Below are 14,960 nucleotides of genomic sequence, written 5' to 3'. Positions count from 1 at the left end.
CCTCGGAACTACCCTCAACGTACAATGGGACTACGCTCAAGAGATTAGATCCAGAATTGAAATGGCACGGTCTACATTTATTAAGTTGAGATCCTTGCTGTGCTGCAGTGATCTTAGTTTGGGAACCAAGATGCGAATAGTCAGGTGCTACGTTCTTCCAGTGTTACTGTATGGAGTTGAAGCCTGGACACTGACGCAAGCCACTGAAAAACGAATCGAAGCCTTCGAGATGTGGATATACAGAAGGATACTAAAAATATCTTATGTGGACCATGTCACCAACGTTGAGGTCCTACAGCGCATGACAAAAGAAAAAGAAGTGCTTCATTTAATTAAACAACGCAAGCTTGAGTACCTCGGCCACGTGATGCGGAACGAAGAAAAATATCGAATTCTTCAACTTATTATGCAGGGTAAAGTATTTGGCAGAAGAGGACCGGGACGCCGTCGTATCTCGTGGTTGAAAAATCTCCGACAATGGTTTGGGATGACCTCAGCGGAGCTGTTTCGCAGAGCAGTCAACAAAACCATGATAGCCTTGATGATCGCCAACATCCGGACCGGATAAGGCACTGAAGAAGAAGAAGAAGAATAAAACCATACAAAATGTCCCAAAATCAATCTATAAGCATTTTTGTGACCATATGTATGATGAAGATGCAATCGATGGTCACTCTATGCAACTTTTAAAATTGGTTCTTGAGAAATATTTTAAAATTGGAATTCATCATGAAACGAGGACTACTTTAGATGCTAACACCGTGCGCATAAGAAGCGTTCTTACTAAGACTGTTTTATTTCGCAATCAATAAAAATTTATTTCTATACCAACGTCTTCTATTATGTCTATTTACCATTTTTACTTTAATATTTCTGTTCGGTAAATAGCTTTCCAATAATTTATACATTTTCACGCCTACTTTTTAATAAGTAGGTATATTTGCAAATAATTTTATGTCAAATGCCAGCAAGAGCTTTGGAATGATCAATAAATAATTTTGTAGCAGAAACCCTTACTACGTGAAATCTATTGATATTGTATTAAAACAAATTTGTCACAATTTGAAAAAATATGTTTTAACACATTATCAATAAATATAGGTATGTACTTAAATTTGACAAATGTATATTTTTTAATTATTTTTTTTCATCGTAGGATTATTTGATACCTATTAAAATATTAACTTGAGCTCAACTATATTTTATTGTATTAATTTTAAAGCAAATAAAATTGTATTTTATTTTTTCTATAAAAACGTGTTTTTATAAATTATTTATCATCAGTGCTGCTACAGCTCTAGTTGAGCCTTGACCTTCCCCAGTCTATTTCGCCAGTCGTTTCTGTTCATCGCCAACCGTTGCTAATTTGCCGCGCCGATTTTCCTTGCGTCCTCGTCCACACCGTCCCTCCATCTCAGTCGTGGTCTGCCTCTACTCCTATTTCCCACTGGGACCGATAATAGAGTTCGTCTGGGTGGGTAATTTTCATTTGCTCTTGACACATGTCCAGCCCATCTAAGCCTACCTATTTTTATGAAGGATATTACATCTCTACCATTTACTATTTTTTTATACTTCTCGTACAATTCGAAATTATATCGCCTTCTCCAAATACCATTCTCACAGAATGCGCCCATTATTCTTCTTAGTATCTTCCTTTCGAAGACGAGCAGAAGATTTGCGTCTGTTTTGGAGATGGTCCATGTTTCTGACCCATATGTCAGCACTGGTAGGATGAGTGTTCTATATATTATTAGTTTGGTTTTCTGGCTTAAATTTCTGTTTTTTAGCTGCTTGCTTAGTCCAAAATAACATTTGTTTGCTAGCAGTACCCTACGTTTTACTTCTTCAGATGTGTCATTATCGTTTGTTATGAGAGAACCCAAATTATTACTATATCCAAACTATAAATTATTACTACTTCCAATTATTAACGTCTGAATAATTATCCCCGCGAGTAAAAATTCAAGCACGCTTATGCGCATTGAGGAAGTATCACAGTCTATCGATACCCGTTTTACTCTCCTTTACCCTCTTGTCCAGGAATATCGAAGCTTCAAAACAGTGTGTGTTTCAGGTATCTTATTGCTGGGTCCATCTATGTTTATACGTCCATGGCCTGTACATACCGCGAGTGTGTGTGCAGCAGAAGAATTGGTAAGACTCTGTATAAACTGAATTTGCTATAATCTGTATAACCTTTTACCACATATCCTAATTTATTTAAACTAGCCCTATGTAATACAGTCCCCATACATTGAAATTATATTCATAATTTCGCATATGTACACCCTTTTTGTACAAGCGGCTTTTCATAATTCATGATATCTTTCTATTTTTGTTACATTTTTAATTTCAAACTATTTTTTTCTCAAATATTAAACTATTCGGTGCAATATTTAATCGTACCATGTTTAGAAATTATAAGTTTCCACCATTTCTCCAATTTAGTGACCACTAACCTAAGATTTCATCAGCTTTTATCGGATTATCTTTGAATTATTGATTGGGTGAAGGGATTAATCCAAAATCCTAATTTATCCTCGCGGGATAATTTCCAATCAGTTGCTTCTCCAGAGCCTTACGAATTTCAAAATAAGACCTTTTCGGTTAAGCATAAGGTGGAGGATCCCAGCGACGGAAACAAAGATCGTGGTGCAATGATTGTATTTATACATTAGTAAAATAACTAAAATATAATATTATAATTAGGTTGTGGTTGTTAACCTTAAAATCAAGAGTTTTCAAATTAAGTTTTTATGTCTAAAATAATGTTTATTGTTTATGTTTGCGAGTAATTGGTTACAACTGCGTAATTTAAAATATTGTATACAAAAAAAAATTATTTAAAAAAATCCTTTATAAAAGGTATACTAATATTAAAAACGTATCGGGCTACATCACAAACGTTTTCGAAATGACTATTCCATTATCAGTGACGTTCTCAAATAAGTATAACCACTTTAATTAAAGCAAAGGTAATAGTTAAAATTTTGATTAACTTTATTACAAAAATGTGGTTTATTACTTATTTTATTTACAAATTTAAAGCCACTTAATATGTGGGTAAATGTAGTAAGCTTAACTTTGAATTGCATCTTATTAGAAATTATTCACTACGTTATCAATAACGTAGGACTCCACTGGGGTGGCTAGTCCTTATACAAAATGTTTGTGAGGACTTGTTGAAAGCAACTAATTAAAATGACATATTAGGACGGATGTCTGAACAAAGCAGTCAATGTAACCGAAGGTATGTATCTAAATGTGACAATAACCAACAATATGTATAATTTTATATGTTAAAACTTGGTTGATTATAACAGTGGGTACAATACGCTTGATTTCTTAAAAAGTAAAGTAAGGGATTTTTGGAAAATAGATAGGAGGAATGAATGTATATGATTGGCTATGGAAAATAAGAGAAGGAGAATAGATAGTCGATGTTAAAATTGAGCAAGAAAATTTCGAGCATTATGTTTTTACTAAAAAGAACGAGCAGTCCAGTTTGAAAACACTGAGTGAAAAGATAAGTACAAGTCGTGTTGTTTTGTGAACTAAGTTTGTGATTGCAGAATAGTAGAAGGCGAACCGAGACCAAGTCGAGAATTCCAAACTCCTTGTGTCCGAAGGGATTCCAAATTCTGTAAGTACAGAAACGAAAAATTAAAAGAAAAAACACAGTTAGGATTTGAAAGAAAGAAAAATTAAATAAGATTTGCACGAGACACCCAGTCGAGGCGAAAAACTTTTGGGCTGAAAGACTACCATGGTTATTTTGAAACGAGTCGGAGATTTAATTTGTGCTAAACGAGTGCTGTTTTCCGTAACAGTTTTGGAAGGAGGAAGCAGAGAAAAACGTCTTGGGGAAGTTAGACAGCTTTGTGGGAACACAATTAAAAGAATCAATAGGTGACCGTCAGAAAACATCGCGGAGATTACTTTAAAGGTCTGTCAAACTATTTGTGATATAAGAATTGTGCTTGTACCATATACGTTTTGAAAGTCGTAGTTATTGGGACACAAATTCTTTATCCATAAATTAATTGATTTAAAGAGTAGAGTTTCACAAGTAAAAATAAAATCAGTTGAAAGTAAAATTAAAATCAGAGGATTGACACAGAATTAAAATTTTTTTCTTTTAAGAAATAATAATTAGAGCAATTTTCATATTGAATTAAATATTCTTCGTTCACAAATTGTTGAGAGCACGAAATATGCCTCAAACTCATAAAACGGTCGTAAATCATAGGCGTTCCTAAGGTGTTTATTCATTAAATAATAATATAATGTTTTAATACTGTTATATATAATATTGATAATATTTTAATACTAATATATTTAGCAAAAAAACAATTAAAACTTTCACGACTAATGTTGGTTATTATATTATATTAATAAAAATAAGAATTTAACCATTAACAATTTTGTAAATAAGAATACCTTATCTCTTTGGATATTTCAATACTAATCTTCGCGTTTAATCTCTTTACTAGAAAACCTGGAATTCATATCCGAAGGTACTATTCATTGCAAGATAATTAAGATGGAATTCCCCAGATTTTTAATAATATAATTATATTCGAAACTTAACTTGAAAGGGTGAAGTTATTACGAACGAAAACAATTTTTTTGTTTAGTACGTTTTTGATCGCATGTAATTTACGGCTCATCGGTGTTTCCGCGTCTACGGCAGTAATTAGCGTCTCGAATATTTCTTTTGCGAATTATATGCAGTGCGTGAGTGATTTTTTATTCCATATACCTACGAACATATACGTACCTTTCGCTCGTGCTCGTTTTGTTGGATTGTTTGTAATGGCTTCATCATCAAGTTTTACACCGGTACTGTTGCGTACAGTCAGTAAGCCTGTCTATTCACCAAGAGAGAAGACTATTGTCCTGAATGTTCACGATGCTCTGGTTTCTCAGAATCCCACAAACACTGTTCGCAACATAGTCGAAAGTTGTGCCAACATGACTGGCGTAGGAGAGTCAACTTTATATAGGTTCCTATCAGAAAGAAAAAAACACGGTATAGCTAACCCAAACACAAACGAAAACTTAAAGAGAGGGAAAAAGCCTATTGAAATTGATGAATTTGCCAAAAATGGTATTCGAAGGAAAATTCATGGATTTTTTTTCAAAAAAGAAATACCAAACCTAAACAAAATTTTACAAGAAGTTAGAGACGACTCGGATTTGCCTCATATCGGACGAACTAAATTGTGGCAAGTTTTAAAAGAGTTAAATTTCCGGTGGGAAAAATCAGACCGAAAATCACTTTTGATTGACCGGGAGGAGAAGATGATGTTGGAGAAGAAATTATCTAAGATTCATACGAAAATTCCGGACTGAAGAAAGGCCCATCTTCTACCAGGATGAAACGTGGGTAAACTCAGGTCATACTCTAAAAAAAATTTGGTCAGATAAAAATATATTAAACTCCAGGCAAGCCTTTATGGAAGGTTGGTCTACTGGTATCTCCCCACCTTCTGGTAAAGGCAGTAGATTAATAATTTCTCACATTGGCAGTGAAAAAGGATTTGTTAAGCATGGTTTGTTGGAATTTCATTCCAAAAGCACAAAAGACTATCACGAGGAGATGACAGCTGATGTTTTCGAAGAGTATTTTGAGCAAATGATTGAACACATACCACCAAATTCAATTATAGTATTAGATAATGCACCTTATCATTCACGACTAGTAGAAAGACTTCTAACGAATGCGTGGAAGAAACAGGATATTCTTGACTGGTTGCGGAATTAGTATCTGCCTTACGAAGATGGAATGGTAAAAGCAGAACTTTTAAAAATTGCCCGGCAACACAAATCTAAGTTCAAGAAATACGTAGTTGACAAAATGGCGGAAAGGCGAAACATCACAGTCTTTAGACTTCCACCCTACCACTGCGAAATAAATCCAATTGAACTCATTTGGGCACAAATGAAAAGTTATGTGGCTAGAAAAAATACGTCATATAAAATACAAGCTGTAGGTGAATTGTTATACGAGTCTTTATAACATATTACAAAACAAAACTGGAAAGATGCAGTAAGACATGTAATAGAAGAAGAACAAAAAATGTGGGATCTTGATAACATAATTGATGCGACCGTAGAGATTATTAACCTAATTATTAACCCTCAAGACGACTCGGATTCCGAAGTTGATCCTATTTATTTTGAATTTGAATAGTTTTCTAATCGTAATTATATAAGGTAAGTAATAGTAGTTGTAATCGTAAGGTATTAAAGGGGAAAGGCGCAAAATGTCGCCTGTCAAAATGTTCAATGTGTTTTAAATGTATCCATTTTTTTTTCAAATCCTGAGAAAACTAAAAAGCATTTTTGAAAAATTTAAAGGCAGAATGAAATATTTTTTAGAATAAATAAAAAGTTTCTTTTGCATGCAATATTTTCTATTAAAAATTATACTATATTTTCTCTTTTATTTTCACCCCTGTTATATAACATATTAAAATAAACATTGTAGAAGTTTTCAGGGACTTTCTGCTCTGAGTAATAATGTAATCTTTCATTCTGCGTTTAAATTTTTCAAAAATATTTATTAGTTTTCTCCGGATTCGAAAATAATGGATACATTTAAAACACATTGGAAATTTTGCCAGGCGACATTTGGCGCCTTTTTCCTTAATTAAATAAATGTATCTTTTACAAATGGTAAGAAACTTTTTATTTTTGAATAAAATAAATAAGTTTTATTAAAAAATACAATTTACATAAGTACAATTTAAAAAATATATTTATTTAGTTCAAATAAATGTTTCAGTCATATACTCTACGACACTGGTCGTTCATCTCTAACCATTCAAAATACCCTCGTAATAGGATTATACGGTATTGTATTCCTTCAGATATAAGGTGGGTTAGTCGAAAACGTCTTAAACCGTCAGTTTTAGGTTGGTTTTCACTATTATATCGTATTACCTATCCTCTCTGTATTTCAGTTTTTTAATTAGGGTTAAACTTGTAGTGAGCTATCAACAAATTGTGAACCGACTGTAGATTTGGAGGAGATAACTAAATTTAGTTTCTTTTGTTTAAATATTAGATAAGAAATTGTGCACGGTCTTTATATGTTTTATATGGTATAATAAATAAATGAGTGGTATTTGAAATTTTATAAAATTTGTGTTGGTTATACTTATTCTTCGTGTCTATCCTGAAGAAAGCAATATATATATATATATATATATATATATATATATATATATATATATATATATATATATATATATTAATGTAATATCAAGAAATTTAATTTTAAAACTTTACAAAAAATATATATAAAACATTATTAAAATTTTTGATTTATGATTTATATCATACCTTTCAATTTTGTTATCTCAGGTTTTACTCGTGCTTCAATATTTATACTTTACAGCTGATGGGTTAGGTCCAAAGAATAAAGGAATAAAACAACATAATATGATATGAAAATAATGTAATAAAATAAACTGATTAAAATACCTCCAAAAATTATTAGCATACAATGTTTATCAAACAAAATTCGTTCTACGCACGTGAACCTTCAATAATGCATGGATAATATAATACAATTACAATCTTAAATCCAGCTTATTATGCTACATAAATAAATCAAGTAATATTCAGTGTCCTTCCTAATGCAATTTTGGTATATCGATTGTACCAAGAAAAATTTGTATGAATTATCTAATTCTCTCCACAGCTCCGTGTCCCCTCTCAGAACAAATTTGATCTCCTTCGACTATCGACAACTTATTTACACGTTACTAATATGATATAATATTATTTGACCCAAAATTCTCAAATTGAATATATTATGAATGTTTCTCCCGTTAAAACGCTTCCTCTGCCTTGAGTTGTCCAATTCCTCGTTCTATGCAAAATTAACTATCAGTTCTCAGCAGCCTCCTATGTAGTTGGCAATATTAAACAAGATATTGCAATTTAGTGTCTTCAATGCTCTCCTTCGAATGCACGTACCTTTCCAATGATGCCAGCCTCTTTTCCTCTCGCCAAACTTAATCTCTCTCTCTTTTCCGAAAAAGTAGGAAAAGTTTACTTACAAATTTGTACCAGATCAACTACCGTCGGACACACTTACTTCACTAACTCACAACTTATTCTTTATCACTTATTACCCCTGGAGACCACCTCGAAAACCAACCATTCACTTTAAAAACTAGAACTAACTACCTCTCTCATCTCATCTATCCATACATCCTCTCATTATATATACCCATCTTACCACTTTCCAAATTCTCGGCCAATCAGAAATTTGCATACCACTCCCCACATAAAATCAGAAATGCCTACAAACTTTCCTAATTCATATTATTTCTACACGGACACTTAATTTCTACTGGGTATTTACAGATTCCGAAAAAAAAAAATTATTAAAATTTAGTTATTAACTATTTTTATTGTCCTGTTCATGGCGCAAACCCGGATTACGGAACACTTTATGGCTTATGGGAAAAAACCATCGTTAACTTTTATTTATTGTACCCGCACTATCCACTTGTTATATTTATACAAAAGATTATTTATGACTAAAATTACCTTTGGTTAATTCCAGGCAGTTCGGAGTATTTTTACTTTCTATAATCTCTGAAATATTGATTTCATCGTATATTTAATATTTTTACTCTTCAATTTTGAATACCATATATATATATATATATATATATATATATATATATATATATATATATATATATATATATAAAATTACGTTTTATTTCAAAACACTCTGTATCATCTTAGGAAAGCTACAGTGCACAGTTTGGATAGCATGTTTATTTCCAACTCATATGAAATTCTAAAATCGCCTGGGGGGTCGTGCTACAAACTTTGATATTTCTAGAAAGTGAGGACTATTTCATAACCAATGTACAATATACTACTTTAATGGTTGGTCATTATGTGTTGGTGATATTTAATTAGTTTGCTATGTTGTTAATTTCTACCAGAGCGGGCTCGACCTATTTCTAAACAACATTAGAACAATTCCGAGTTAAAGTTTTCAGAAAATATTTTTAACACTTTTACCTCATTTTATTCTACATAGGTCAACTTAAGACATACTTTAAGGTGGGATTGATTGGTAATGATTCTTTTTTTGCTATTTGTCAGTGAAATGGTTTTTAATAGTTGTGATATAGGCACTAGCTCGAAGCATATTTTCTATAGAATATTTCATGAACTTTCTTTCTTTTTATTAGCATTCTTCTTTTTCAGGTGCTATCTTCTCTAAGAAGGTTGGCAACCATCATGGCAATTCGCACTTTCGACGCCGCTGCTCTAAAGAGGTCAGCAGAAGTGCAGTTAAACCAAGCTCTTAAATTATTCAACCAGGAGATGCGTCTTCTTCCGCGACTCCTTCTACCCTGTATTCTTCCTTGCATATTTAATTGCAACAAGTTATAACGCTCGCCCCTCATGACATGTCCCAGATATTGCAGTTTTCTGACTTTAATAATTTTTTTTTAAACCTATTTATCTTTTCCCATTCTTCCCAATACCTCGACATTCGTGACTCTATCCACCCAACTTATTCTTAATATCCTTCTGTAGGCCCATAACTCAAGGCTTCCAATCTGTCCGAAACATCTTTCTTTAAAGTCCAAGCCTCTAACCCATAAAATAATACGGAGAACACGTAGCATCTCAGAAGTCTTATCTTTAAAGAAATTGAAATGTCCCTGCTGCAGAGTATTTTTTTCAGTTTGTTGAAAGAATTTCTTGCCTGTCCTACTCTTGCCTTAATCTCTTTCGTTGACTCATTATTTTCGTTAATTATTGTACCCAGATATTTATATTTTTCAACTTTTTTAATGTGTTCTTCATGTATTGTTATATTTTCTTGGCGCTGTTGGGCTGTTGTAATTACCATAAATTGTGTCTTTTTTGTGTTGAGGGACAGTCCGTTTTCTTCACTGACTTCTACCACTCTGTGAACCATTTGTTGTAAATCCTCAAGACATTCCACTAATAAAATATTGTCGTCGGCAAACCGTATATTATTGATTGGTCAGCCATTTACTTTTATTCCCATAGTTAGCTTCTAGTGCTTCCTGGATTATTTCCTCTGAATATCAATTAAACAAAGTAGGAGACAGGACACAGCCCTGCCTGACGCCCCTCTCAATCTGTATTTCATTTGAAAAGACGTTGTTCTCTTTTACCACAGCGATCTGATTATAATAGATAGCGCTAATGATCCTGATCTGTCTCTCATATCTAAGTTTTTATTTTCAAGTAATTCGATAAGACGGTTAGGTCTGACCTTATCGAAGGCTTTGTTGTAATCCAAGAAACACATATATACTGGCTGATTAACATCCATGCACCTTTGCACAAGTACATTCACAGCGAACAAGGCTTCCATCGTTCCCAGTGCATTTCTAAATCCAAATTATGTGTCACTTATGTCCTGCTCAAGTTTGTTGGGTATTCTCCGGTGTATAATTTTTAAAAATATTTTGAGCGTATGACTCATTAAACTTATTATTCGGTGATCTTGGCATTTTTTGCATTTGGTTTTTTTGGTAGTGTTATGAATGTTGACATCAGCCAATCTCTGGGAATGATTCCTGTACTGTATATTGTATTGAATAAGTCGACCAATATTCCAATTTGCTGTTCTTCTATTAACCGTATTATGTCTACAGGTATTTCGTCAGGACCCGTTGCCTTGTTGTTCTTTGTTCGCTTTATCGCCTCTAATACCTCATCTTCTATTATGTCTGGGCCGTTGTCGAACTTTTTCTGCTTTAATACTGTCTCAGTCCGTTCGTCTTTAAATAGCTCTTGAATATATTCCTGCCGTCTTTTAAGCCTTTCATCGACGTCTATAATTATTTTGCCGTTTTTATCCAGCAGTATATCTGATTTTTTCTTAATATTAGTGCCTGTTATTTCCCTAATTTTTTTATGAAGGTTTAAGTTATTAGCTTAATATTAGCATATCGTTAGCTAATTATATACCAAATTTTTTCAACAAACCCTCTAAAACTTCCTTCAGTTTGTTCCATAATTTGTTCGTAAAATGCAGGATCGTTCCTCCACCATTATCTCGACCTACTAATCTCATCAATTTACACTTACCAAGATATTCTCCCAAAATTTTCCAAAAAGACAAATTAATCTTCTTTTATAGTCTGTGATTAAATCGTATTTATTCAGCGTATGAATCGCTTAGGGCCGTATCACATTTTTTTTAACAATTGATTATAAATGGTAAAATAAATTTATTTAAATTAATAGAATTCAGTTTTTTCAGACTTTGACTGACTTGGCATTGTTGATAAATCAAACCATAAGACGCAATTTAAAAAATACACATATATTTAATGATTTAAACTCAAAAAGCATTTATTTCCTCTTCTGTTCATTATTATTTCTTTTCCTACTTTTTCTTCTGCTATTTAGGCATATTGTCTGTTTTTACTTAACATTTCCTATATTTATTCTACTTCCACTATCATAATATCAATACATATATAAGTTTGTTTATAGCACAGAAATTAATTATTTTTCCTAGATACTCTTTGAAACAGATATCTAACAACTGTTTTTATAATTTTTGTGAAAACAATATGTAATTAACAAAATATACAGAAGATCGAACGCTATGTTTTACTTATCAGGAATATAATAAACATTGTAAACAGGGCAGGACTGGCTCATAAAATAGGCGCTAGCTCAAATTCTAAAAAAGGCGCCAACCTAAACTCTAAACAATGCCGCCAGACGCCCACTCTCCTTATCTCTTTACATTAAACTTTTTTGAAATCCTAATGCATCAAAATAATCAACATTATTTGTTTTTTTTTAATATTTAAAATTATCTTCTTCTTCTTCTTAGTCGTTGACCTGATGCAGGTATCGTGATATCATGAAGCTATTAGCTAAATTTCCCAATGTTCCTCCACGTTTTTCTATCTTCTGCCATTCTAGCACATTCTGACAATGGAGCGCCAATGGTAGCAACAATATGGTCCGTGTATCGTGTGGGAGATCTACCTCTATTTCTTTTGCCTTCTACTTTTCCCTGGATGGTAAGTTTTTCAAGACCATTTCTTCGAAGCACATGTCCAAAATAGCTTATTATTTGTTCTGATATTTGTGTTCTTAGTCTTTTCTTTATGTTTAGCTGGTCCAGTATGGATTCATTTGTTCTTCGGGCCACCCATGGTATTCTCAGCATTAGTCTCCAGCAGTACATCTCAAATATATCTATGTTCTTTTTGTCTTTCTCAGTAAGGGTCCAGCATTCCGATGCATAAGTAAAAACTGGAAAAACTAGACTTCTTACTAGTCTCATTTTTGTATCGGTAGTTATTTCATGGTTTTTCCAAATTTTTGTTAATTTTGCCATAGCGCTTTTTGCGATTGCTGACCGCCGCTTTATTTCTTCAATACAGCCTCCTTTGTTGGTTATTAATGAGCCCAGATACACAAATTTATCTACAACAGCGATATTGTTTATCATGACCAGATGATTTTGATTGATGTTAGCTCTGTCAATTATCATGATTCTCGTTTTATCTCTGTTTATTTTAAGGCCCATCGTTAAGCTTACGTCTTCTATCCATTGTAGCAGGTGAATCAATTCAGCTTCAGAACTAGCTAGGATAGTAGTATCATCTGCATATCTCAAGTTGCAAATCTTCTTCCCGCCAATGGTGATGCCACCGTTCCAGTCCTCAGTAGCTTTCCGCATTATCCATTCACCATAGATGTTAAATAGAATTGGGCTTAGTATGCAGCCTTGTCTCACGCCCTTTGTGACCCTGAAACTATCGGTTAGTTCCCCATTTATTTTAACTCTGGCATCATTGTTATTGTACAGGCTTTTAATTAGCAGTATCAGATGATTGGGGACTCCCATTTCAGACAAAACCTGCCACATTTTACTTCAATTGACAAAATCGAAAGCTTTACTATAATCTATGAAGCACAAATATGTTGTGATGTTGAATCCTCTGGATTTTTCTACAATCTGCCGTACGTTTAAAATTTGTTCTCTAGTACCACGTCCGGGGACGAAACCTGCTTGTTCCTCCGCAATGTTAGGTAGTAAAAAGGGCTTTATCCTCTCGAGAATTATGTGTAAGAGTATCTTACTGCAATGCGCAATTAGAGCAATTGTGCGATAGTTGCTACATAAATCTTTCGCTCCCTTTTTATGTATGGTATTTAAAATAATAATAAAGTATTTTTTAAGATTAAATTTAATTTAAATCAATAAAATAATTTTCTCATATACAACATGGATTTCTCAACAGAGAAAACTAAAGCGATAGTGATATCAGCGGAACTGAGACGATGTAAACTAGTCATTCACTAGTTATTTACCAAAATAATAGAACAAGTGATGGAAACTGAATACTTGGGAATAAAACTGTCAAGCTACGGAAAAGTGGAAGAAGAAGTACAAAAACAAGTGAACATGGCAAACAGAGCAGCAGGATGTCTCAACAACACAATCTGGAGAAACAAATACCTCACAACGGAAACGAAAACCAGGATATATAAATCAACAATAAGACCGATAATGACGTACACAGCGGAAACAAGAGCAGATACGGCGAGAACACAAAGACTACTGGAAACAACAGAAATAAAAGTCTTACGAAAAATAACAAACCAAACTCTAAGAGACAGAGTAAGAAGTGAGGAAATACGAGCGAGATGTGGTATAGAGGAAATAAACGCGTGGACCAAAAGAAGAAAAGTGAAATGGAATCAACACATCGAAAGAATGACAGAAAATGGAATAGTACGAATAGCAAGAGACAAATCGCCAAATAGAAGAAGATCATTGGGACGACCGAGGAAAAGATGGTCAGACAACGTCAATTGAGGCTAAAAACCGAAGTAAAACAGGCATTTTGCCTATTTATAAAGTAGGAAGAAGAAGAAGAAAATTATTTACTATTTTTATTAGGAATTAGCCCCAACTTTAGGTACTCGAAAACAAAAAGAAATATGAAAATTATAAACGAGTACTAAAATGTAGTATGGAAATTTCCGTTTAAATTTTTCGAGCCCTTAAATATAACTTGCAACTTTCATATTCTGCTAAGAAAAACTTGATAATATGACTAAAAGGTGGGATAAATTTTGTTAGGATCGGTTTCACAGTTTTTGCATAAAAATTTTGCACTCCAGAGTCTGCAAAAAAATTGTAAGTCTTGAAAATCATGCTGGGCCCAAAATAGCACTTTTAATAGTCGAAATTTTTACATACAAAGAAAGGCTCTAGCTTTCAAACGCACTTTGAAAAATTAAAATTGGTCTACGAGGCGAGCCTAGGGAATTTTTTAAAGGTATAAACAATATTTTCAAATTATGCGTCGTTTTCAAATAGTTTTTAACGGTTGAAAATAGTTATTAATTATAAAATACATTTTTGTATGAGAAACAAATCTTTATTTAACATACTAACAAAAAATTGAGATTTAAATAATGCTTATATCTGCTATTTTTAATTTTTGCTAAAATACGGTAGTTTTCACCCCTTAAAAACAAAGATCACCCATTCTAGTTATATCACTTTTAAAGATAAAGGTAATAATATAAGCTCACGCAAAATTTCATCCAAATATTTTACAGTGAGTTAATGGACTAGTACCAATCAGAATCTAAATATCTGTCGACTTACCAAGACCTTTCAAAAAAAGCCAAAAATAACTAACAACAGTCTTTGCAAATAAATAAATTCAGATCTAAATATTATACCACAATTCTTCACTTCAACAACGCGAGCTCTTTCAAGTCAGCCCAAATTACTGACTTTTATCACTTTTATCTCAGATTGATGAATAACTTGACATTTTGCCCTGGTTTGGTACTAAATGCCTTATTAGATTTCTATTAATTGCAAATTAATATGTAGTTAACAGCAACGGCTGCACAAGAAGAAGACATCAACAGATTCTATG

Source organism: Diabrotica undecimpunctata, chromosome 9, assembly GCF_040954645.1.
Source record: "Diabrotica undecimpunctata isolate CICGRU chromosome 9, icDiaUnde3, whole genome shotgun sequence".
NCBI classification, from domain to species: domain Eukaryota; kingdom Metazoa; phylum Arthropoda; class Insecta; order Coleoptera; family Chrysomelidae; genus Diabrotica; species Diabrotica undecimpunctata.
The sequence above is the reverse complement of the archived record's forward strand: the minus strand, read 5'-3'. Positions refer to the sequence as shown.